General features: G+C 45.6%; 1 long non-coding RNA gene across 1 annotated transcript; it reads left to right on the top strand.

Annotated features, from left to right (window-relative positions):
• The first annotated feature begins 4,170 nt into the window (after positions 1-4,170).
• On the top strand, positions 4,171-24,678 carry LOC134735833 (uncharacterized). Its single transcript, XR_010119360.1, has 5 exons — positions 4,171-4,543; positions 4,634-4,703; positions 7,173-7,294; positions 10,612-10,843; positions 23,417-24,678. It is a non-coding gene; the product is annotated as an uncharacterized lncRNA (long non-coding RNA).
• Positions 24,679-26,275: the final 1,597 nt, after the last annotated feature.

Raw genomic sequence — 26,275 nt, forward strand, 5'->3', positions numbered from 1 at the left:
CTGGATGCTCTTACGGATGTCCAGCAGATGCTGGATAACCACAAGTGAAGTGGAGTGGAGTGAGGAGTCCCAGTTAGAGAGCTCAAGAAGGTAGTTCATGTTATTTACTCAATCATTTACTCATTCATTCATTCATTCATTCATTCTGCAAACGCAAATTGAGTTCTTATTATGTACTTAACACTGGAGAGATAACATGGAGCTTAGAGTCTAGAGTCTCCAAGTCTGGTCCCTGGACCAGCAGTGTCATGTAGGAACTTTTAGAAATGCAAATTCTCAGGCCCCACAGCACATCTATTGAGTCAGAAGCTCTGGGAGGTGAGGCCCAGCAATCTGTGTCTTAGCAAGGCCTCCACGTGATTCTGATGTTAAGGTTTGAGAACTACTACACTCAAGGGCACGTAAGATGACAGGTTGTGATAACAAATGGGACAGAGGTACTTGACAGCTTGGGGCTCTGACTATTGTAAACAGAGCCCAGAATTGCGTAGAGATGTCCTTGTCACTTCCATCATGTCTGGGCATCTGGTCTTTTCTTGCCCCCAGACTATGCAAAAAAGTGACTCACAGCTTAACTTAGCCTGGGTACCCTGGTCTTGCTAGGAGCCCAAGGATGCCTTGTCCCAGGAATAGAGTCAACTGGGCCTCAAAATAGCAAGTTCCTTCTCAGGTCATATCTCCCCTTCATTAAATGAGGGATATTTGTAAGTCAACCAGAATTTGCAATAATCAGTGTTTCAATTTGGTGGCATAAAAAACTGGGCATAGGGTTTGAGAAATACTTGGGACGATAGTCCACAAATTTTAGTGTGCAAACAAATCTTACAGGGAGTTTGTCAAACACTCAGACTGCCAGGCCACACAACCAGATGAGTCTGTGGCAGATCTCGGGGAGGCCCAGAATCATATAAGCCCGGGGTTGATCTCAGGGCAGGTGGTTTGAGGAAGACCCTTGGTGAAATGTAGTCTTGTGAGATATGCTCACAGGGGCCAACTCTCAGCTTGAGCTACATGCCCAGGCTTCTAACCCGACCACCCTTGGATTCTGGAGACAGGTTTGTGGTTCAGTACGGTTTTCTCGGAAGCTGATGAGTAACTATTCTCATCTTATGGGTGATATCAGGGATTAGAAAGGACTTTAGCTTGGCTGGGGAGTGGTTAATGGCCCTTTATGCAGCAGAAAAACAACGAAGGCATTCTCATTTTATAAAAGTCGCTTTGAAATCTAATTGGAGTATGAAAGTTGAGATCTTAGTCTATTTTTAAACAGAGCATGAGTTCAGCAGGAATAATCAATGCTGAAGCTGTGAGCCGCCCATCAACCTTTCACTGGGGCAGGCAACAAGCTTCCTTCTGGAAGGGTCCTTGGTAATGGGACAAGTAGATAGAGAAGCAAGGGACAAGAGTTAGAGACAGATGAGGGCTCTACCTATGCAGGAACAGCTAGGGGCAGAGCTGGGGAAGGCCATGAAATCTCCAGACCCTCTCAAATGTCCCCTCTGACACACCTGAAGGCAAAGAGTGGGTAGCTAATGTGTGATTGGTGTGTAGACTCCTCTGTTGGATTAGAGGAAGCAAATACATCTTATTTTGACTGTTAAGGATAGCCGTGGGGGTGGTTTAGAAAAAAAATGAATTGTTGGAGGCAGATCCTAAATTGAAGCTCAGCCCTGCTCACTGACTGTGTGATTTGGCAAATCTTGAAATCTTTCTAAGCCTCAGTTTTCCTATCTGTAAAATGATGGTACTAATACTGACCTTAGGAATGCTTAAATGAAATTATAATAGCAATCATAGCTAATATATATTGAGCATTTACTATGTGCTTTATGTGCACACATTATTTCAGTTGGTCTTTACAACAATCCTATGAGGTTTAGGGAGGTAGAGGGACTTGTCTTATTAATGCAAGGGAAGCATTCAGTATAGTGTCTGGTACAGAATAGATACTCAATTAATATTCATTTCCTTTCCCCCTCCCAGGGGATGTTAAGGAGGCTCATTTTTGTAGAACTGAGAACTCTCTGCTGCATTTCCCCAGCAGGCAGTGACAGCCAATTGCTTAAGTCTCCTGAGCCATAGCAAGGGTTGCAAAATCACTAGTGGGTTATTTCTGATCCTGGGACTGTCAAAGGCAGAGCAGGCAGATTTGTTGGCACCTGCATGAGCCAGATTGCATAGAACCCAGAGACACTCATGTGACAACTGTGGGGACGTGTCCCAGGAACATCCCACCCAGATTTGCCTTCCTTGAAGAAAAGTAATGCAAAAGGCCATTTTTCACTTTTAAATAGCTTTCATTCTACGTCTTAATAAATGCACGTTTGTTGATTTGTGTAAGCATGATGTGGGAAGTCTGCAAATGGATGTAATCTGCACCCAGGGCACATGTAAGCACCAGCGAGCACTTTTGAATAATGAATCCCTCCCGTAAAAGACGGACGCTATTCATAATAATTCCTTGCTTTTCTCATTTTGCTGCGTACAGTAGCGATTAATCAATTTGCAATGTTATGTCACCCGCAACAAATTGCTAGCACCAAGACAAATTTATTGCTTTATGATAAAAGAACTTGTTTAGGTAGAAATAAATTAAATTTGGGGACTTGTGATTTGGGTTTGTTGTTCATGTAGATGACCCATGGAGAGTGGCTTGGGGAGGTGAGAGGTCCAGGTGATTCCTGCCTTGACCTGGCACCCAAGAGAGGTGTACAAATGCAAGAGGGTGTTTGCTCAGTTACAGACCCAGAGACAGCACAGCTCTGATGGGAGAAAGTAATGCCGAGAGCTTGCAGTAGTTCTCGGGAACGTCTGCCGGGCTCTCCGTGTCAGTCAGTGTAATTTACAGCATTTAACAGAGAGATATGGACAATCAGCAGTGCTCAAGGGAAGTAACCCTCTTCTCCTTCTAGGCTTCTCCTGAATCCTAAGATGCCAATTTACCTCAAATTGACAGTGAAAGGAACCTACATGATAAGAACTGGGAATGAGGATCAGAGGTTAGAGGGTCAGAGAGGTCTTGATTCCTTTATTTATTGACACTTCTGGAGTATTAAATATCGCAGAAAAATAGGCCCAAATGGTATTACCAAAATTGTGGTGGAATAAATATTACATTTAGCCAATGAATGCTTTTAACACACCTACACGCTATTTAATTCTGTATAATTATTGCCGTCACTGTCAAATCTTCAATTTGAGGCCTTTCCTGCTTAAAAAAAAAAAAAAAGCTGGGCTGAATGGATGTTGTGGTCTTGGCCATAGCAAGGGGAACTTGGGGACATGCATTCCCATTCCTCTATCTCAGATTAGTAGCAAAGCAGCTCAGGGAAGCACTTTGCCTGAGGACCCAGAGTCAGGGGGTTTCGCAGTAGCACTGGGCTTCCAGGACGTCACACACGTTTGTCATTAATTTATACTCCATTAATTTGGAATCTGCAGTGGAATCAAGGGTGGATGCATTAATTCTGCCCTCTCCCAATACACACACACACACACACACACACGCTCTCTCTCTCTCTCTCTCTCTCTGTCTCTCTCTCTCAGGACCGGGGCTTTTTCTGAAGCCATCTGATAGTCTAAATGACATGTGAAAAGCAGGTTTCAATTAGGAACAACATCAGTTCCATTGGCCATGGAAATGATTTCTCTGCCCCAGCTCATCAAAATCCATTCCTTTCTGCTCTTATAGCAGGCCCTGGGATCACCTCCCTGAATGCCTTGATACACCTTGTCCAACTGCCAGGGAGACAGCCCCAGTGAAATTTTAGGGCCATGGTCTCTATCATCCTAGTCAGGTTTCAGCCTCGAGGGAGTGGGGTGTGAAGGCCTGCTGCCTGCAGAGGCTTCTGCAGCCTTTCTACAGGATCTGGGCAGTCTCTTGGCCGCTCTGAAACCCAATGTCCACATCCAGAGCTCCGTGAACAATGCGGGGCAGAGCACTGAAGCCCTCTGGCAGCACCTTTTCCACTGCCTTGTGGCTAGGGGGGCCCACAGCAGCCTCCCAGGGTGCTGGACTCACCTGATAATGGCTTCTTTTATTGTCTTCCCTTCTGCCTGCTTGCTGGGCTCCAGCCGGCCCAAGTTCCCTCATGCGCCTGTCCAGGCCTGCCCAATCCCTGGCCACCTCCTCAGCTGGTCCTGCAGAGGCTCCAACCCTGGTGGGGCTGCATTTCCCCTGTTCGTGCTGCCCGCCCGCTGGCTAATTCTGATTATTTCTCCTTCTCCTTGCTCTCTTGGGCGCCTTTATTCCTGACCGTGCATTTTCTCTGGACTCAGGATTAAAAAAACCCACGCTGCTAATATCCTTGTCAGCCTTTTCCTGAATCATTGCTGTGCAGCTCCAGGGAGCCACGGGCCAGTGCCTTCTGACGGGCAGACTCTGTCCCTGGGCCTTCCTGTCCTTGGGGTCGTGGAGCTCTCTGTCTGAGCCTCCTTGGCCACTGAAGCAACATCCAGAGGCCTGCATCCTCCGAGAAATGCCAGCCAGGGTTGCAGATGGAGCCAAGAATTGAAAATCTGGCCGAGTCTTTCCATCTCACAGGTGATTTCTCTCAAACACCAGATATTTTTTAAATTTTGAAGTGCTTTTCTCCACGTGATCTCATTTGCTATTATTGTCCCTGTTTTACAGACGAGCAAGCTGAACCTCAGAGGGCTTAGTGATTTGCTTGAGGCACAGCTACTAAGGATCAATGACTGAGGTATGGGGGAAATAATCATTTCTATCTGACAGATGAGGAAACTGAGGCTCACATTGCTCAAAGGGCTTGTCTCAAATCGTACAGCAGTAAGAGGTGGTGATAGAAGTGGGTTTCAGGCACTGCAGCCTCCAGGCCAGAGGTACAGAGTCAAGCTCTGTTGCCCACACCAGCCCTGGTCACAGGGGCAGTGCCCAACTCTGGACAGGGGTCTGTTCTGCATTGTGCATAAAAAATCAGGTCAGTCCAGCAGGGAAACACCCACCATGCAGTACTCAAGAGCCCCAAGTCCAGGAGTCAGAGGTGGCCAGGGGCTGTCCTGGTTACTCCCATCACCTCCTGTGAACACAGGGCTTGGTGGGGAGCTTGTGTTTATATTTCGGGGGAAGAGGCTGGTTAACTCCTCAGCCTGTCGTGCTGCTTGGCCTATCTCAAACTGCTCTGGGGATGACAGACCAAATATGACTGGGTGGTAACAGGGGTTTCCACACATTGTGGTTCAGGTCCAGCCCATGAGAGACTCAGGAGGAAGGTTCCGTGTAGCAAATGCCCCTTCTTCCAGGCAGCCATTCCTGACTCTTCAAGATAGAGCAGACCCTTCCTTCCGTCCCCCAGAACCTACTTCTGTGAATCATGACATTCCCACTGATGGGACCAACTGTTCCCCCATCATCCTTCACCTCAGCTGAGTCATAGGCATAAAGACTTCCACGGGTCCATAGATGCTAGTCCTGGGACCAGCCATGGTCACTCATACACATGCCCACCCACCCTCATCCTCACAGAGAGATACAACTGCAGAGAGACACTGTCCCACACATCACACTCAGATGCTGTGAGGGCACATACGTGCACATTCACACACACACAGGCACACACCCCTGCAGACAAGCACAGACCTACTTAGAGACAAAGTATGTCCATGTCTATGCATAGACAGGCATCTGCTTCCCTACACCCGGTATTCTGTGTGTCCTCCTTAGAACAGAGGCCACGGCTGATGGCATGGCCTATGGGGATTTGGGATTTGGCCTGCTCAGGTCTGAAGCTTCTTGGGTGGCAAGCTCCAATGCTGGGAACTTCTTTGTGGACTGGTAGCCTATTCCAGCTGGAGTCTCTCTTTGCCCTCTCTTCCCAGACTGCCCAGCCGCAACTATCTCTAGGTAGAATCTGCCCGCATGCACTCCCAATCAGATAAGCACCCTTCCTTTAGGCCCCTGGGGCCCTGTCACCACCAGCCTTGCCACCTCGGCACTTTCTCAATAACTCACAGAGGTCAGCTGTTGCTCACTTGGGGATTTTTTTCCCCTTCTCCTCTGATGCTCTGCTTTCCCTGAGAACAAATACCTGTCCCTAGGGCTCAATGGGTCAACTGGCTAAAAGAGGAATGATAGGTCAGGGTCCCTGCTGACATCTGGCTTGTGCCCTGCCACAAAGGTACCGTGAGTCCTAGGAGCGGGGCACACAAATGGAGCACGGATCCTGGAGTCTGACCGGCTTGAGCTTAAACCCCAGCTCTGTCCCCTCTCGGCTGTGTCGCTTTGGACTGCCACTTGACCTATGCAAGCCTCGATTTCTGCTTCTGTAAAGTGGGCATGGCCATTTGAACCTTTTAGGATTGCTGAGAGGCTTAGATGAGGTTAAACATATGTAAAAAATACTTAAATGATGAGTGCTCAAAAAATGTAAGTGAATAAGAATGACTACTATGGCAACTGAAGTGTAATTGAATTGTTGTTACAGCAATTGCCCTACCCCTATCTTCATGGCCTCTTAGGCTCTGTGAGACTCAGACAAGGTCTGAGCAGTGATTCGAAGATGGTACAGCATCCAGCCTTCAGCAGAGGAGGCAAATGAAAGGCTGGCAAGGGCCTGGGCCTCTCTTGCAAAGCAAGAGAGAGCTGGGACGGGAAACAGCTCCCTTTACTGACGTGGGCTGTCTCTAGGCTACCTGTCACCAGTCAGTTACTGCCTGTAAAGCCCAGGGGATCACTCTTTTTCTATGAAACCAGGAGGGAGAAAACTCATGGATAAGGAGCCCTACCTAGATAAGAGCTTCATCTGCACTGATCATTTCCACATGTATTATCCCATTTAATCTCAAAACAATTCAGCAAGGAGGAATTATTACAATGAAGGAGACTGAGACTCAGAACAATAACATGGCCTGTAAGTGACAGGGCTGGGGCTTGAACCCTCAGTATCTGACTTCACATGATGTGTTGTTCCCCAGGGTCCTGGCCACCTTTAGAAAGTGAACAGCAGAAAAAGTGAACAGAATGGAAATGATGAAACCAGCTTCCTTGTCCTCAGAGGCAAGATGCTGAACAAATCCATCCTGTAAGCAATACTTACAGCGAATCCTACTCCACAGAACAATTTAGACAAAGACCTAGTTTATGCAGCTGAATATGAAATGTGGCTTGTGTCTTAAGACATTCATGTAAAAAGACTATTTCTTTACTGTCACAGCCTCAAAACCACCTCTTCTGAGAGTACTGCTTTCTTAACCTGAGGATGGCCCAACAGGGCGATCTGGAAGGCAGAAGATGAGAGTTTTTCCGTGAACTCACTGTGGTGGGGGTGGTCCTTGGGTAAGTTTCATTCTCTCTGCACCCCAGTTTCCTCTTCTATAAAAGGACATGGTTTTCTGGGGTGATTTCTCTGGGTAACTTCTAATTTCCCCTAAACCATGGCTATATTCTCCAACGCAGAACTCACATGAGATCAACAAAGTATGTTTTTCCAACTTATGAATTTCTTTACTAGAAAATCCTAATGAAGCCAGACCACTTAAATAGCATTTGGTTAACGCATTTAGAAAATCCAAGAATACATTCACATCGGGCGGGTGTAGAGGCCTAGGTATAAATGGCTGCCCCCTGTCTGACTCTATGACCATCAGAAAAGAAGAACTTTTGGTTTCTGAAGCCTGTGTCCTTGTCACTGATTTAAGTCCTGGCTCTCCTCCATTTACAGAAGGCAGCAAGTTTCCTGGCCCGAGGTGAACTATCCACCTTTATCCCTGTCTGAGGTGACTGAAAACTTTTGCAGGATTCTTCCTTCTTCCAGAAACAGAAGCACTGGGGGTGGGGAGGACATGGGCAGCAGGTTTGGCCCCCTGGCTGTTCCATGGGGGCTGCTGCTAAGGAAGACACAGGCCTGGAAGTGGATTCTTATGGCACCTTCTTTGGTAGGGGGGCCAGGGGAAGGAAGGGCGTCAGCGTCTGGCTACTGCTGCCAGCAAATCTGTGTGTTGACAGAGTTGCTCCCATATGTGTCCTTTTAAACGCTGATCCCTGCTCGGGATTCGAGTTCACCGACTCCGTTTGCCAAATGCAAATGCATTAACCTTACAATTGGGAAATCTAATAAAAAGGATCAATGGTCTGATTCGGTGCTTATGGAGTCATTTACTGCAAGTGAGAGCAATTGAGCCAGGATGAGCAGCATTGGGGAGCCCAGAGGATGGCTTCAGTCGGCCATCCCCACTGACTTCCCCAGGAGAGGCCCACTCTGCCTGGAGGGGCTGGGCCGAGTGGTCAAGGGAATGAGGAGGGTGTTATTCATTCATTACTGCCACTTTAATCACTTAGAAGTTCAATTAAGTATAAATCATTAGTGGTATTTCAAGTTACTTTATCCAGGCCTGTGCGTAACACACTTGACTGGCGGTGGGGAGCTTTCTGTGACTAGATTTAGCGTGCGACTGAACAAGGCAGTCATATGGGTTTTTCTGCTATGAAATTGATAAATGAAGCGGGCATTCGAGGTACAGCAGTAATTTCTGTGGTGCAGTCAAGTGCTCGCTCCCTTGTCTCCTCTAGCGATGAGGGCATGGGCCCCTTTAATATGGCAGCTTTCCCCTGGGGGTCCAAAGACCAGGCTGGGCTGCAGGCCTAGGGTTTATTTCCTTGCAGAAGTTCCCAGAGTGAGCCCTGGTTCATTAGTAGGAATATACCTGGGAAGGAAAAAATAAAAATAAAAGGAGAAGGGGAAAAAGAAGGTTCCCTCACCCTCGTTCACCAGCGCTGACGCTGTCATGATTTTTTTCAGAGTAGCAAGTGGGTAGTGCTGGAAGGACAGAATCGGGCTATCTCGGCAGCTCGTTCCAACTTCCCAAGGATGCAGTTGTCCCCAGTGGCCGGCATCCCTGTCTGGAAAGCATATTTTCTCCTAATCGGTTTTACAGCTCTTTTAAAGTAATATGTCAGATCATTTTCCCCATATACATAGTTAATGAAAGTAACCCTACAAATTCATTTTAAATAGATGGAAGTTGTTATAACCCTGATCCAGAATTTATTACGTTCATTACAATCTTGCTGAAGTAGGTAATGTAATGGACTATTACTTTTATTATCTTTTTAATCCCTCAGAATTATTAGGAACTGACTAATATTTGGCATCACCCTGTTAATGTTTAAACAGAAATTGATACTTTAATTCGTCTAATAAATGATGGGGGCACTTTGAGTGGAAACAAAAGCCTGATGGGATTTATCTCGATCAGTCCCAAAGACTTTTAAGTGGGACTCAGGGGTCTGAATGCAATTATTTCCAGGCAGGGTATCTTCCTCAAGTACTCAGAAAGGACAGAGGAACAGAGATGGCGATAGTGACAGAGAGACCCAGATGGACTCTTTTGTCAGACAGCAACAACAACAAGGCAGAAAAGAGAAAGGGAGAGAAATTCCACTCATACATTCACGTGTGAATTCTGATTCACAAAAAATTAGAGTTCAAGCTCTGATTTGGGCTGATAACTCCAGCAATGAGCTCTATGTATCTTTTCCTTCTTGCCCTTCATCTTCCCTTTCCCTCCTCCCCAGATTAAAAAGATTTTTTTTCTTTATAACCACCCCTGTGTTAGTAATCAGCTTTATGGCTAAGAATTCTCAAGTGCTCTAGAATTCCTGCGTTGCCGAGACAAATGATTGGGCCACACTCTCCTAGTGAGGAGTGGAGACCCTGTTTGCTCCTGAAAAAATAATGATGGCTGCTCAATTTGCAAATTACCAAATCTCACTGTGCAATGGAAGGGGGCGGGAGGGGGCATACTGTTGTGTCTATTCCAGAAGAAGCTCTGTTTATCCTCTAGAACTCCATTTCCTGCCAGGCGGGTGACAGGTAGGATTTAGGAGAAATTGACCTCTTGCACTTTCTAGCTTTTATAAGGCAAAATGCAAAGCTGGTTACTAAAAGAAAATTATTTTTTAAATAATAAAAATCTATTAGTTCTAACAGGATGAGAGGCATAAAGTACTTCCCTTTCTGGTTTGATAATAAAAGACATTCGGGAAAGGAAAAGCTGTCATCTTGAAAGGCAAGAGTGTGTTTTCTAACAAAGAAAGCTTCCAGTTAGCAAAGTCATTAATTAGCACAGAGAAGCTCATTAGAATTTAAAGCTGCTTTACTGTGTAGTGTGGCTTTGCTCTCTCTAAATGCTTGGGGTTTCCAAAGCAAGAAAAGTATTGATTAAATTGACTCAGCATGAAATGTGCCCCATTTGTGCTGACCCATAAAGAGGTGGGCTTCTCGGCTTTCTTAGCAGAAGGACCTGCCAGGTGTCCTGTGAGCTGGGTCCAGGTGGGTGGGCTGGGGACAGCATCCTGCCTGCCTGTACGCTTACTTACTTTGAGGGACCGACTGACTGCCCATCATTCGGCAAAAACCCGTTTTGATCAATGGAGGGGAAACCTGCCCTTAGCTAAGTTTATTCCCGATGCCTTACAAATCTGATTTTGTAAATGCTGATTGCATTCGTCAACGCTGAGTTGACAAGGGCTACACGTCATTTGGGGCTTGATAAAGAGACTAAGAGGCAGCTTCTCAGCGTGTTTATTTTTAATAGACATAAAAAATGAAAACAAAAACAGGCTTTCTCACTCCTTGGAACCCTCGTTGACAGAAAAGTACTGAGTACACAGAAGTGGCGACGGGCAAATGGAGATCCTGGAAAAGGAGGTTTTCTACCAAAATATCCTTGTGAACATGAGGACAGCTTCCAAACTGAGAAAGAGTGGGCTCGAGAAAGCTCTAACACTTCTTTCCCTGACACGAAGTGCTTCGTGCAGTGTTTGGCATCAACATGTCGGAGCCGTGGCAACGTTCTCCGTGCATCCCCGCTTGGGCGTCATTTTGTGAGTACGACAAGCCCCATCAATTCTTACCTCATCTATTAGAAATGCAGCATTGTGAATGGAAGCAATGTTTTCTGGGGCGCATCACTGGAAATGAAAACTCCTTCATTTTTCTATATCTTTACTGAATAGACCTAACCCTTCCCTTCAGCTTCACTGGATGTGGATGGCCCTAAAATACTCTCATGGAGACTATCAAGAGAGAAAGTATGTTGCTTTAAAAGCCAATTAGAAAATATTCACAACGTATGTAGCAAAGGGCTAATGTTCTTCCTATAAAAAGAACTCTTTCAAATGGATGAGAAAGATATTAAGATCTCAAAAGATAAATGAGAAAAGGGTATGAAAAAGAATTTGCAAAAGAAATTCAAGTAGCTAATATTTAGTGAACACTTACTATATGCCAGGTATAATTTACATGGGATTTCTCATTCATTCTTTACAAAGACCCTATGAGTTAAGTGTTATTATTCTCATCCCTATTAAAAGATGAGAAAAAAAATAAAGCTTTGAGAAGTTAAATAATCATCCCAAGATCACGCATATTGTAAGTGAGGGGCCAGGATTCAAAATCACGCAGCTTAATCTAGCAGGCAGGGGCTCTTAACTGCTTTGCTGTAACCTCACAAATCCACAGATACAATTGTAAAATAAGGTTTTTTTTTAAAAGTTCATGCTTACTAGTAAACTAAAATATGTTAATTGAAAGCAATCAGAAAAATTTCATTATCAGAATAACAATAAAAAATGTTAATATTCGGCTGGGTGTGGTGGCTCATGCCTGTAACCTCAGTGCTTTAGGAGGCCGAGGCAGCCTGAACACTTGAGGCCAGGAGTTCAAGACCAGCCTGGCCAACATGGTGAAACCCCATCTCTACTAAAAATACAAAAGTTAGCCAGGTGTGGTGGCATGAGCATGTAATCCCAGCTACTAGGGTGGCTGAGGCATGAGAATCGCTTGAACCTGGGAAGCAGAGGTTGCAGTGAGCTGAGATCGTACCACTGCATTGCAGCTTGTGTGATGAAATGAGACTCTGTCTCAAAAAAAAAAAAAGGTTGAAACAGATATTCTTAAATATGAATTACAATTTGACAATATCTATCAAGAGTCTTAAAAATGTACAAGTCATTTGATGCAGTAATGCTATTGTAAATAATTTATCCCAAAGGAATGGAAATGTAAGCAAAGGTTTAGGCACACAAGTCTGTGCCTGCGGACATTAAATGCTCCCACATGAAGGGAGTGGTTAAGGACGTTATGGTCCACCCATTCAACAATATTGGTAACAATAAAAACGATGTTAAAGAGTTTCTAATAACATGGGAAATGCTTATGCCAGGAGATAAAAGCAAGATATAAAATTCCATGAATAACATAAACTGTGTAAAATATGGTTAGAAATAAGAATGGGAGAAAAGGAGCAAAAAAACGTAAACCAGGAGGTGTTCTCTGTGCAATGGGATTATGTGTGACCACGTCTTTTTGTTATAAATATTTTCCGAATTTTCCATGGTAAACATGTTTTATTTATCATTGGTGTGGGGCAATGGAGAAGAAATCCTTTGTGACTTTTAGAAGTCAACATCTTAACTTGAATCTCAGACCTAATGGGAATGAACCATGGGACCCCAAAATACCAAATTAACCTAAGACGCTGGGCGTATTTGTTCTCTGAATCAGCCCAGGACGCCCAAAGACAGCCCTATGTGTTCTTCAACTCTCTGAGCCTTCCCCTCATCTGTAATGTGCCTACTCCTGGGATTATTGTGAGATTACAATGTGGGTAAAGGCCTTAGAACAGTCCCAAAGTATAGGCATTCAAAATGGTAATAATAAAGTAATACACTAATTACGGTCACTGCAGCTGTTGTTTTGTTAGTAGGAAGGAAGAGTTGAGCATCTCACAGGCACCAGGAAGTGTATACAGACTGGCTTGTCCTGAGAGTGCTAAAAGCATCTTTTACTGACACAGTTCCAGTCCTAGATCTGAGCTCTTGGTGCCACCCAGTCTTTTGTCCGCTGCTGCATAGGCAAAGGGGTGTTCTTCAGATTCGGATGTGCGCAGACTTACAGGTAAACCCTTCTTCAGCCTGCCACATCCTGGGCGCTTTCTTGGGGCCAGGAACTGTGCTGAACCTTTTCATATATGGATTTTCCCACCCATAACTTTGAGAAGCAGGTTTCGTTAGCATTTCTGCTTTATGGCTCAGAGACTACTAGACATCAGTATCATGGGTCACAAAGCCAGAAAGTGGCAAAGCTGGAATCAGAACCTATGTTGATCTGAATTCAGAGATGTCAGAGATGAAGAGCAATAATGGCTGAGAACACAGGTTCTAGAATCAGAAAGACCTGGAGTTTGGACTATCTGTGTGGCTTTGAGCAAGTAATAAAAGTGCCTCGGTTTGCTCATCTATAAGATGGGACTTAGAGAACTTGTATGTTGCACCATTATTTTGTGAAACACTAAAAAACAGTCAAATCATTGCCAATGAAACCATGACATAATACTTTCTTATCACTTAGAATTTTATTTTTATACTTATGAAAAGAACTTTCAGGTTTATTTAAACATAGATGTTTGTCACAAGACCTTTGTATACATATGTGAAAAGGAAAATATAAGTGAAATAATTTGTTTAAGGTATTCCTAAAACTTCCTCATATTCAGAGACTAACTCAGCATTGTCAATGTCCGTGTTTTTCAACAGACTATCATCTACTGTCACATTGCAGGCGTTTGTGATAGCATTTCTTTAAAAACCATTCCTCTATTGTCCTCAGGATTTTAAGCTGCAAATACTTGTTCCGCAAGTTTTGATGTGTGTTCCCAGATATGACAGTGACATCAAGACTGCTGCCAGGCTGATAGTGATTTCAAAAAGCATCTCAACTTCAGAGGTGTTAAAATGGGAAAAAGAAAATTTATGTCTTAGAATTGATGAAATACAGTAGCTACCATATAGCGTTGTTAGGAGAATTACATGAGGTCATGCTGGTAAAGAACTTAGACATTAGACTGGACACAGAGTAAATGTTCAATATCATCATCATCATCATCTTTATTGCTATTATATTCTCTTCTCTGAGATGTATTGGATATATATGCAGTTCTGTAGGCTCTGTCTCAGAATTCTGAGCCAACATGCAGTGCCAAGACATTGGACCCTGAACCACTGGGGTCCTTGCAATGGCTGGTGATGGATGAGACACTGGACCCTGGGGTAGAGCCTGCCCCCTCTCCTTCTCTGTCTCCCTCTCTCTGCCTGCTTTGTGAACCTTCTCTCTCCCCCTGCCTCTCCCTCCTTATTTCTCTCCTCCTTCTCCTTATCTCTGCCTCCCTTTCCACCCCCTCCCCAGCTCTTCTGCAAATAAATGGCCCTGTCACTCTGGCTTTCTTGTAGGTTTAGAGTGAATGGAAGTGTCTTTTTGAGAAGCTTGTTCCGTCTGACATTCCTTACCAGCTCAGGAGCAGGGTCCTTTGCACTCCCCTCTCTGCTGCTCAAAGATCTACTTATTTAGTTAACAATTTACAGGGCTGCCACTAGGCCTTGAGAGCTCCACCCCACAGCAGAGGCAGCTGGGCTGTGCCCTCTGGAGGAGGCCTATTGGCAGGCTTGGAGGGATGCTTCCGTCCTGCCTCTAGTGGTTGTAGGCGAACTGGCTTAGGCCCTGCCTAAAAAGAAACCATTTATTCCCATTTATGATTCTTTAAAAAAGAAGTTCACAGCTTTTATGATGAGCCTTACATATGCATTTAATGACATCAAAGTATTTGATTATGTGCATTAAGAAGAGGTCTGAGAGCTCTCTGGTGTCTTTAGTTTTAAGTGTATTTTAACTGCCTACAATGAAAGGAACAAGACAAAAAACGAGCTGTGGCAGCATCCTCATAAATTCTGAGCCATAATTGACATACTTTTACTGGCACCAGGACTGGTCCAGGCAGGTAGACACAGAGAAGAGGAACAACAGAATTTTCACTTTCTCACTGGCCTGAGTACCAGAGGGAAAGCAAGATCAGCCATCCCTGCAATACTTTCTCTTCAACCAGCATCTCAGCCAGGGATGAGCAGGGACTGGCACTGACATGAACTGAAGATCCCACTTTGTACCCAGCCTGTGCCAGGTCCTTTACAATTGTTTCTGTGTTTCATCTCCAGATGCAGGTGTCTTTAGCCCCATTTTCCAGATGAAGAAGCTGAGCCTCTGCAAAGTAAAATGACTTGCTCCAAGCTGGCAAATGTCAGACCTATTATCTAAAAACAAATTTTTCTGATCCTGGGGCTTCAGCCTTTTGCACAGGCACTGGATCCGGAGCTCCAAGTGACACACGTTTGGGGAATAGTTAATAGAGAAGGAGAAGGGAATAGGTACTGAGGCCAGGGAAGCATAGGCCTTTACAGAAAAGCTTCTTCCTCCCGTTCTCCAGGCCCCAGCCCCTTGGAGGGGTGCATTGCAGTGGAAACGGAATCAGGACAGAAACAGCCACTTGAAATGAACTGCGCCCAGACAGGCCGCCATGGTGGTGTGATTGATACTGGAGCATGTAGGTGTAATGAAACTGATGCTGGCTTCTCTGCACCTGTGATTTATTGAAGACAAATTTAAGATGAGAAAGGGCCCCATACCAGGAGCTGCATCTTCCCCTCCAAGGGAGGGTGGTCATCCATCACCAGCCATTGCAAGGGCCCCTTGCTAGCGGCTCATCAGATGAGCCAATAGTCTCTTTGTTGGGGTTCCTAACAAGTGTTGGATCAGCAAAAGTCTATTTATGCTGGTGGACCTTTCAGGACCAATTTGTAGTGGGTCACTGATTCTGCTGGGGTATTATCTTCTTTACTACTCGGGCCAGTTGGGGAACGCAGCAAAGATTAATGGTTTTGGCTGCTGACTTGCTGCCGCAATCTACTGCTTCTGGACCAAAGATTAAGTTTTTTTGTGTTTTACCAGAAAGGGCCCACCTTGTGTATGAGATGCACTTTGATTTACTGACTTGCTTATGGAGAAAGGAGTCTTGGAAATGTACCTGGCTTTGGTAAGATTTTGGCAGATGGCTGTGAGGTCTGGCATCCATGTGGTTCCTTATCCCAAGGACCCAGACAGGGAATGGGCGGCTCCTGAGGCCAGTGTGGGTCCTGTGGCCCTGGGGTCTGTGGACTGAGGAAGCTGACTTTGAGCTCACACAATATCTTTGCCTTGCCTGGCACCCAGCAGCTGCCTCTGAATTCAGAGAGGCAGGCAGCATCCTAAACTTTATTATGTAAAAATTGTGTTATGAAAAAAATAGTTACAGCTTTTCCTTTTTATTATGAAAATAGCATATGCTCTTATAACACATTTTGGAAAAAAAATTCAAGAAGCAAATAAAACTACACATAAGCCAACTGCACAGTGATAGGACTTAATATTTTGGCTTACATTTTAATCTAGAATTTTCACAGTCCACAAATATATGCATGTTACTTTACACTATTAAATATATACTGGATTTTTGTGGGACTTTTTTGCTATATGATTGTATCATCCACTTTTTACAATGAACATTGTACCATAAGCTTATTTTAATAAGCCATCCTTTTTTTTTTCTTCTAAAGTTGGGTTTGCTGCAATATCTCCAATGCCGAAGGTCTGTTCCTTTATTCAGCAAACATTTGCTCTGTGCTTCTCTGGATCAGACGCTGTGCTGGGATCACAGAGCTGAGTCAGACACAGCACTCCTGAAGTGCAGCTGCTGGAATCAGCTCACGGGGCTATGCATGTGCCCCGAGGGGTGCTTCTGACATGCATTTCTTAGAAGGGCCCAGGACGCCGCACATGGTTTGGCGGCAGGGGCCCGATACCACTGACCCCTTCCAGGTCCCTGTAGAATCACAGTTCCAGAGGAGGAATTACGCATTTTGTTCTGCAGGAGAGGGACCTGCTATTGGATTTGGATACACCAGCTTAGCTTTTTAGAGTGAATCGAGATCTGAGGGCTAAACCTTTCTGCAGTGGCAACAGCAGCCCCATCTTGGAAAAGTGAAGAAAGAGCCCAGTAGCCCCCAAGGGACTAGCCACCCAGGGCAGTTGCAGAAACTTCCAGGGAGATGGTAAGAAATGCCAAAAAGAGTGTGGCCTTGGGACTCCAACAGATCTGAGTTTGAATCTCCTAGCTGATGACCTTGAGCAAGCTGTCTTTCTGAGAGCTTTATTTTCCTTATCTGAAAAATGGGGCTTTTCCCCCACCAGCTACTGGGCTCTTGTGTGTGTTCACCATGCGGAAAGTCCCACGTGAAGAGCTGGTGCTCAGCCCAGGCCAGGCCCATTTTCCGGATGCTGTGCTGACTCAAATAGATGGATGGGCTCTAATTGTTCCAACAACACGTCTGAGTTTCGCAGGGCCTTTCCTTGGGAGCCTTTGTCTCAGGGCCATAAATCACTGGGCAACTGTCCCCACGGTTGGCTACGACTTCCTTTCCCTGACTGAGGCTGGCTGAGGGAGGGAGGGCTGAGCTGAGCACAAGCCTGCTTTTCACCATTGGTTTTTAAATCTCTAATTGGGAGTATTACTTACTCAGCGATTCTGATGGTTCCCTTTGTAGTAGCCTCTTCTCTGCCCCAGGGCCGCCTTCTTCCCTTCCTCTCCACCCTAGTCCCAAATTAAAATTCTTTAAGGAAGTAGAACATTTTCTCTAGTGCTTTAACATGCACATGCACTTCCCCCATACCTGTCTTGATAACTGGTGGGGCATTTGTCATCTGGCCTGAGGCCTCTGTGTCTATATGACATGTTCTGTGTATGGGAGAGACATTTCTCTTGGTTCAAGAGCAGCAGTTAACAGCCCCAGATATCCCCCAGCCTGTGAGTCTCTCTGCTATAGCTATTGTATACTGAACACTCCTGAAAATCCCTGGCTCCTTCCTGCCCCAGGACATTTTCTCTTGCCTTTCTTTTTGCCTGAACACCCTTCCCTGGGCTCTTTAGATGGCTGTCTCCTTTTCATCATTCAAGTCTCAGCTTAAATGTTATAGCGAAACCTTCCCCGACCGTCTCTCACTCCAGAACAAGTCTTGTTTGCCCATGTTAAACTTCTTGATGGCATGCAATCCACTTCCTACCTCAGACTTTTCAGGGTTTGTGAAGCTGTAACTGCGTAATGGCAGATTTAACAAGCGTTTGACTCTCCTGCCTTCACCGTAAGTGCTAGAAGGACAGAATGATCACCTTTGGGTTCTCAGTTTCTGGTACAGTGTAGACTCTCAACAAACAGGTGTGTTGACTGCACAATGAACTGATGGATGGATGATGAATGAATGAATTGGAGAGTGAGTGAGTGTTTAAACAAATGAATTCCAGAGTGGTGTGCAAAGGCTTATTTTCCCTCAGGTGACCTGAGATTGTATGAGGGGCTGAGTGCCTTCCCAGTCCCATCTCCATGGGGCCAAACCTCACTCACTACCAATGTTTCTGAAACCCATACCTACAACTGTTCATACTTAGTGATCTGCCTTCATCCTCTGCCCTCCTTTTTAGTTTAAACTTTTTATTATGACATTTTCCAAACATACAGAAGAACAGAAAATCACTATAAACCTGCATGTACCCTTGACCCCCACCCCCTTGCTGGAGCATTTAAAACAAATCACAGATATCATCTCATTTCATGTATAAACATTTTAGGAGGTATTGTTAGTAGATAAGGATTTACAATTTCTTTTAACATAACCACAATATCATTACCACATCTAACCCAATGAAAAAACCAATTCATTTAATATTTGGTAGAGATTCAAATATTCCCAATTGTCTCAAAACCTCCTTTTTACATTTAGTTTGAGTCAGGCTGTAAACATTGCATTAGACTGATATGTCTCTTAAGCTTATTTATAACAGTCCTCCCTTTTCCTCACATTTAAAAATGTGATTTATTTCTCTTTCCTAAATGCCATTTGTTTCTTGATGAATTTTGGTCCTTCTCCTGTAGATTGTTTCACATTCCAGATTCAGCTGAGCGCCTCCTTGTGGTGTTGTTTAACATGTTCCTCCATCCCCTGTGTTTCCTGGAAATCAGTAGTTTGATCCAGAGGCCTGATCAGAGTCGTATTCGATTTTTGGCTAGAAGCCTTTGTAGATGGTGTTGTGATGGTTCTTGTTGTATCACATGCTAATGTCTAGTCGTCTCTCCTTTAACAATGTTAAAATTGATCTGTGGCTCACCCTGCCCTAATTAACTCCCAACTCCCTTCTCTATTTCCATTGCTATATGAACTTGTTTTGCAAAACAAGTCAGTGGAGAGCATTGATCATATAGAGCAGAAGTGGGAGCAGCAAGGTCTGATGGCAAATGCACTAGCAGAGAGCATGGGGACCAGGTAAGAGGGTTAATTTCTTTGCATTTCAGTTTTCTTGAGTGTAAGATGGGGCTAATAATAGTAGCTTTGAGAACAAATATATGGGAGAAACGTTTGATACATAATCATCAACCTTCAACACTAAGTGCTTAACGTGTATCTACTCACTTAATCCTCCCAACAATCCAATGAGGTAAATGCTACTATTAGTCCCATTGTACATGTGAAGAAGAGCAGACAGAAGGGTTAGGCAACTTGCCCAAGGCCATACAGATAGTAAATGACAGAGCTGGGATTTGAACCCAGGGAGTCAGGCTCCAGAGCCTGTGCTCTTAAACACAGTGCTGTGTAACATCTACCAAGTCAATGAGGAGCTCTCGGTTTTTCTCCATGCAAGATGCTTGTCAAGTCCTTACCAGGAATGGGGACCTGTTAATTCTCACCTTAAGATATGTGCAGGGGTGGAGTAAGGCAGTCCCCAGTGGCTGGAGGGGTTACTGTGCTTTATTCTGAGTTTTTTTACAAAGTCATATTGTCCCCCACCCCAACTGCTGTTGGATGGGCCAGAGCCAGCTTCATAAGCTCACATGCTGGAGAAGGGTGTGGGGAACATAAGATCTCACCCCCATTTGGGAAGGATTCATGTCTCCAGAAAAACTCTCTGAAGCCCATTGAGGCTAAGTGACTTGCCCAAGATCACACAGTAAGTTTGCCACTGAGCTAGGGTTAGAACCCCAGACTCTCTCAAGCCTTGGGTGATTGGGTCTGGATACCTGGGTCCTTCCATGCTTGGTTAGAGGGAGTTGTACATCTATTCCCCATTCCCAGATCCTCTGAGTCATTTTGGCCAGAATTCCTCTGGTGGTACAAAGGGACAAACCTGCCTGCTGAGGTTGTGCAGCCATTCAGGGCTTGCCCGGCATATCACAAGATGTTCCCTTCTTGGTCACTATTGTAGATATCTGGGTCTGCTGATCTCACGCTTCCAAAGGCCTTCTGGAAAACCGCCCTTTCCTCTCCCCTGGCTTCAATCTTGAAGCAAAATCAAATAAAGGTGCAGAGCAAGAATTCGAACTCGGTTCTTCTGACTCCAAGTTTAGAAGGCCAGAAGTAAAATAAGTCCACGATCACTGATGCCAGTGCATCTGCCATAACTACAGCTGTACCTTCCAGATGGGAAAGTGAGGCTAAGAGAGGGGTGGTAATTTAATGCACTCACATAGCCTTACCTATAGCGTGGGCTGCCGCAAAGGGGTCAGGTGGTTCCTTTTGTGACCCAGGAGGTTCAGAGAGTGGTCTCCTGTTGGGTTGCATGTACATCCTGGCCTGGAGAGTGCCTGGTGAGCTCAGGATGCCAGAACTGGAGCTGGAGGGGTTTCTGAGACTAGGAAAACAGCCTATGTGGGTCCAGCTTGTCTGATTACAAAGTCCAAGACAATAATTGAAGGTGGCTTTGGGTTCCCTGAGTAGGATCTGGCGCCGACGCCTGGTGGCTCTGTTGGCGCCTTGAGCCCTGGGCATTCGCTAATGGATTGTGGCTGATCCCAAGACTGATTGGCAGCCGGCCCCAAGGTCCTCAAGGGAAACCTGGAAACTGTGGTCTCCAGCTTGGAGACACTCTCCCTTCTGGGAGCCACAAGGTGGGGGGAGGGCTTGCAGAAAGCCTAAGGCAGAAGTCCTTCTGAGCCCACGGGATGATCCCTCTCTTCCCAAACACTGGGGTAGAATACGAGGTGAGGTTCCCACGCAGTGAAATATGGAAAGCTGTCAAAATACCGACTGCTCATTTCATCTCCTTGCTACTTTCCTGCCCCACTCTCCTGGGCTGGCCAGCACTATAGACCCCACCCCTGGTCCAAGCAATAGTGGAGACAGTAAGAGTGCTCAAAGGTTTTCTAAAATAGCACATAGGAATGGGAGTGGTCTCAAGACAAGGGGGAAAACCTTTCTCAGACAAGCCAGGCTACCATCATTCCCAGAACAGAGGAGAGAGGAATTAACCCTTCTGGAGAGCTCAGAAGGCTGAGGGCTTTCCTGCTGTCTGGGAAGGGCTTTCCAGATCAGGGCACAGCACAAACAAAAGCAGAGAGGAATAAGCTTGCAAGAAACAGCACAGGAGAACTGGAAGGTAGAGTGTTAGTGAAGGGAGGATAGAAGGGCAGGCCTTGAAAGCACTGCAAAAATCTCAGACTTTACCTGCTGGCAGTAGGGATCCATTGAAGGTTTTAAAGGGAGGGCAGAGGAGAGGAACCTGGAATCTGTTCACAGTCATGGCTCTCTTATGCCTGATTAGTCAGGGCAAAAGGCAAATACAAAACGGATGCTCTGACCTTTTTCTAGGACACCCAATATTTATGCGCTTTGTGCATCACCCAAATTTTATTCATTTACCAAAAGAGTGTGAAAAAGGCACTTTAGGAAACTGCTATAAATCCAGTGCAAGTCACCATGGTAACCTGATTAGCAGCTAAATTAAGTTCATGATTAAGAAGAAATAAATAAAAATAACTCTCCTCCTTGGCTGGGGCTACCCACTGTGCCACTGGCAGGCAAGCAGATGCTGAGGCTTTGGGAAGCAAGGGTATAAGCCTGGGCCTGGCCCCCAAGAGAAGTTGAGGTGAGGGTGGGAGTGTTATGTGCTGCAGAGAAGCGAGAAGCTCAATTGTTAACACTGCCTGGGGGTTGGTGAGGCCCCTGGCAACCAAGCCAGGGAGTGCAGGCTGCACATCTGAAGGCTAAAGCAATGGCCTTCACGACAACGATCCATGCTCTCTAAGGGTGTCTTCTTGATGCCCCTGGGACACGTTCCTTTGTCCAAGCACCAGGTGCATGTATTGCTGTCCTCCAGTGCTATGCCCTCCTGTGCTGGGTGCTGACATGACTCAGACCTGGTTTTGGTCCTAGAGAGGCTGAGTTTGGTGGTAGACACATATATAACAGATGCTCTGGGCAAAGTGTCTATATGACATGGGCCAGACAGCAGGAAGGCTTCCTGGAGGAGGTAATGCCCAAGAGAAAAGCACATGTGTGGCTGCTGGAGAGTGCCTATTTCAGGTGAGCATTCTGGGCCATCTGCTTGGGGCTGACTGGCAGACCAGCCTGGAATGAGCTGGCATCAGCCCTGATGAGACCAGAAAAGCCTTCTTGGGGGTTGTGCTGAAACACATCCCAGGGCCCATAAGCAGGAGAGATGGGTGCAAAAAGAGAAATAAGCCTCCCACTTACCCTTTCCAAGCCTCCTCCTGGCCACAGCAGTCCAGAGCAATAGTTAGAGTGAAACAGCCTTTGAATCTTTCCTCTGTCACTTGTAACTTGCGGCCTCTGGCAAGGGATTTAATTTATTTAAGCCTCAGCCTACAAAATGGGGTAATAATGAAAATAGTACCTGTCTGTTAAGGTTATTGTGAAGGACTAAGTGAGATGATGCAATCTAAATATAATGCAGTCCCTCACATGTAGAAAACACACAATAAGATTTTGCTGGGCTAATTTCGTTACCTGGGGAAGTCTGCCATGACTGGGTGGCATGATCCTGGTTGCAGCTTTCCTAGAGCAGTGCTGCAGTCTAAGACTCTTCCTTCCACATCCTCCTTCCTTCCCCTTCTCCTTTCACAGGGGCGAGACCAACTTCACGGTCTGAAAGCTCTCCCTGCCTCCTCTTGCCCTCTCTTCCTTTATACTTCACAGGTGTGTCCCCGAGTCAACCTCTTACACATAGGATCCTGTTTTGGCTTCTGCTTCTCAGAAGACCCCAAATGACATAGAAGGTCTTGGAGAAGAGTCCAACAGGTGGGTGGTAGAAGAGGTGGAATGGAGCCCCAGCAGCAGGTCACAGAGGTGTCTATAGGTGGAGGGGTGCAGGCCTTCAAGGACTCTGGTGAAGAAGTGCCCAGTCTCTTTTTGTGTCCTGCCCTTAAATGTGGGTGTGTGTTCCTGCGTGTGCACAGTCCCCGAGCATGCTCTCTTGTTGCATTGGCCATAATATAGTGAAAAAGATCTGTTTCCATCAGAAGAGGATGAGCACTCAGCCCTGAGGAAGTCCTTGGGCATAGTAGATGCTCAGTCAAAAACAAACAAACAAACAAACAAACAACCCCAAACCCTGAAAAACTGAGCACTACTGAGACCTGTCCCAACCTTAAGTTTTGCTTTGGACCAATTTTGTTTTCATTTCCTGGTGCTTTGAATTGCATCATGTTAGATTATTTAACCTTTTTAACCCTTTGTTTTTGTGACAGAGACATATATTCACAGACATGTGTACATCTTTGTGCCCACACAGAAGGGTAACAGCAGCCTTGCTTCAGAGGCCACACCTTCCAGGAAACCCTTCAGCCTGCCCTGTCTTTGCTGATCCCTCTGCCATCCCCTTGCAGAAGGAGCTTGGAGTCTCTCAGCTCAGCTGGACTAGATGAATCTTCTCAGGGTCGTCTTCTCCTACCTCCGGCTCCCAGTTCCTTCCCCCAATCTCTCCCTCCCTGCTCTGTGAGATCAGGGAAGCTGCAAACCGAACCCTTACATCAAAAGGGAACTTGAAAAATACTTGGAGCAAAAACTGCTAACTGTGCATCCTTGCTGTATGCTGGCGCTGATATTAAATCAGGAAATGGCACTGAACAGCCGCTCCAAACACAGAAACAGGGGTTGTCAACACAGCAACCAAAAGCAATCTCTAACGGGCAGAGGTGAAAGGGACCTGGCACATGGCCGGGAGGGGGGCTGCAACCCGGGAAAGAATTCCTGAGCTGAGTGTGTCTGTGCCACCTCTCCAATGTCCAGAGTGAAGCCTGGATCTCAGTCCCTGGCATGGAACACACCTTGTCTCCATGAGGGGTGAAAGATAATTAAGCATGTTGCTCAAATACCTTTGAAATTCTCCTTTTTATTTCCATACATGTTTACTGAGCACCTACTATGTGCCTGACAGTCTGATAAAAAAGATGCCTTCCCATGTGGAGATGACCTTCTAGCCCTCAGGACAGAACTCTGACCCTTTGACATGGCATTCAAGGTCCTTCGAATGTTGGCTCCTGCAGAAGCCTTCATCTCTGTCTCCAGCCTCCCTGAAATAGCTCCCCAAGGGCATGAGGCAGTACCTTTGCTCCATGCCTTTGCTTGGACTAGTCCTATCACCAGCTCTTCCTGCATTTCTGTGTTTGGCAAATTTCTGCTCAGCCTCCAAAGCCTTAACCAAGTGTCACCTTTTCTCTGCAGCATTTTCTACCACCCTCCCCATTTCTTCCAATAGAACCAGGGGTCATTTACCTGGGATCCAGCAGCACTGTGGACATACTGCCATCACAACACCTTTCATGTCACAATGGCAAGGTTTGCACTGTCCTGGAGGAGAGGAAAGAAGCCATATTCATCCCTGAACCCTCATCTCTCAGCACTGGTTGTAAAATTGAAACAAAAATGAAAAACCTTGATGAAATTCATTGTTGGTGCGGCTATGGGGAAACAGGTTTTCCATTTCTGATAGTAAATGAAATAGGTACCATCTTGTTAGAGGCTAATTTGACATTATTAACACTGAAAATGCACACATCTTTCAACCCAGCAATTTATTTCTTGCTTTCTAGAGGAATGTTTGCCCATGTGCAGAAAGGCGCATGTAAAAAGCTGAGTTGCAGCATTGTTTGCAATAGTAAAAGATTTGAAATTGCTTAAATGTCCATCAATGTGGCCTGGATAAAAAACTGTAGGGCATCCATTGGATAGAATGCTATGCGTTAGTTGAAAAGAAGTAGATTTCCATGTATTGACCAAGCATTTGCTGAGTAAAAATCAAAAGCAAGCTGTAGCTCTAGACATAGATGTTAAAATTACATTGCTGCATTTTTTCACAATGAGAATGTGATCTTCTGTAATTTGTTTTAAAAAGAGATTGAATGACCACAGCAGCTCCTGGCTGAATGGAGACTGGGCTTTGACACAGCCAATCAGCATTATTTCCTCCACCACTCCCAGGCAGCAGGTCCCAGGGCAGTGGGAGGGTGCCATCTACTTCCCCTGTACCTGAGAAGTTTGCTATCCATGTGGTGACGAGCATGTAGTGAGAAGCTGGAATTCTGGGCCCTTGAAGAGCATCCAGACAAAGGAGGAGGAAAGCGAAAGCAGGGAGGCCCGTGGGGTGGGATAACTCAAATCATGCAGATTTCTTGAGTTGGTCCTTGGCCTCAGGAGGAAGAAGGAAGGATTGGTTCAGGAATGACTGTTAACTAAGGGAGAGGAGGGGGCTGGAGGGTGTGCAGAAAAGGCCTGACAATTCAGAGACCTCACACTGTAAGGAAGATCAGCCTTTGCCTAGTTATTAATTTCATTTATTCATTCATTTATTCTACACTTGTAATTGAGTTCCTCCTGGTATGAGCATTGCACTGGCTACTGAGGACTCAGAGACAACTCCACCTCCTGGAGACTTCCTCTGGGAGCTCATGATCAAATTCCATCTAGTTTCTCAGAGTGTGTTTCTTGGACTCCAGGCATCAGAATCACCCAGAGAACTTATTAAAATGCAAATTCTTCGGCTCTACTCAGACCTATAAAATCAGACTGTGGCTCACGAATTTGTGTTTGTAACTCATTTTCTCAAGTGTAAAACATTTGGACTAGCTGACTATATCATTTCCTTGAATGTCACTGTGTTATTTCCTAAGGCCTCTCCCAAACCTGAGGTCTACCTTGATCCAGGTTGAAGAAAGATGGGATGGAGGTACAAGCTTTGCCCTATGACTCCAGTGTGTAGGATTTCCCTAGAATGACCAGGACATTGTCCTTGCTAATAAGCTTTTCACCCCGCTCCCATGCCTAGGTACACCCAAGTCCCTCCAAGGCCTGGGAAGATCCATAGAACATGTCTTCTAAGTTCTTCAGAAACAAGAGATTGACTCATTGTAAGCAGGGGAATGGCATGTGCAAAGGTCCTGTGGCAGAACACAGCTTGGGCTGTGGAAGAACTTAAATAAATCAGTGTGCCTGGAGCATTGTGATGGGGGATGCAGCAAGATGAGGTGGGAGAGGGTAACAAGGGTAGACCGTCCACGGCCTGAAGGCTATGCCAAGGAATTTGGTTCTTTTTCCAAGTGTTAAAGTGA

Source organism: Symphalangus syndactylus, chromosome 24 (assembly GCF_028878055.3).
Source record: "Symphalangus syndactylus isolate Jambi chromosome 24, NHGRI_mSymSyn1-v2.1_pri, whole genome shotgun sequence".
Taxonomy (NCBI): domain Eukaryota; kingdom Metazoa; phylum Chordata; class Mammalia; order Primates; family Hylobatidae; genus Symphalangus; species Symphalangus syndactylus.